Source organism: Myotis brandtii, unplaced genomic scaffold, assembly GCF_000412655.1.
Source record: "Myotis brandtii unplaced genomic scaffold, ASM41265v1 scaffold393, whole genome shotgun sequence".
Classification (NCBI taxonomy): Eukaryota; Metazoa; Chordata; class Mammalia; order Chiroptera; family Vespertilionidae; genus Myotis; species Myotis brandtii.
The window spans coordinates 2,067,897-2,068,104 of NW_005365070.1; positions in this window are offsets into that span (position 1 = coordinate 2,067,897).

The window sequence follows — 208 nt, forward strand, 5'->3', positions numbered from 1 at the left end:
AGTCCCAGTTACCCACGGGCGAGCGCAGGCGGTATTTTCCCCTCTTTCCCCCAACCCCGGGTCCTTAATTAAGAGGCGCGCCTGGGAAGCCGGCCCGGACAGCATCGGTGCACTGGCGCCAAGCCCAGGATGGTGCACTCTCCACCACCTCGTCCGGTAGGGCTACCAGGGCGCTCGTCCCCTCTCCTCCCTGGAGATAAACTGCGAG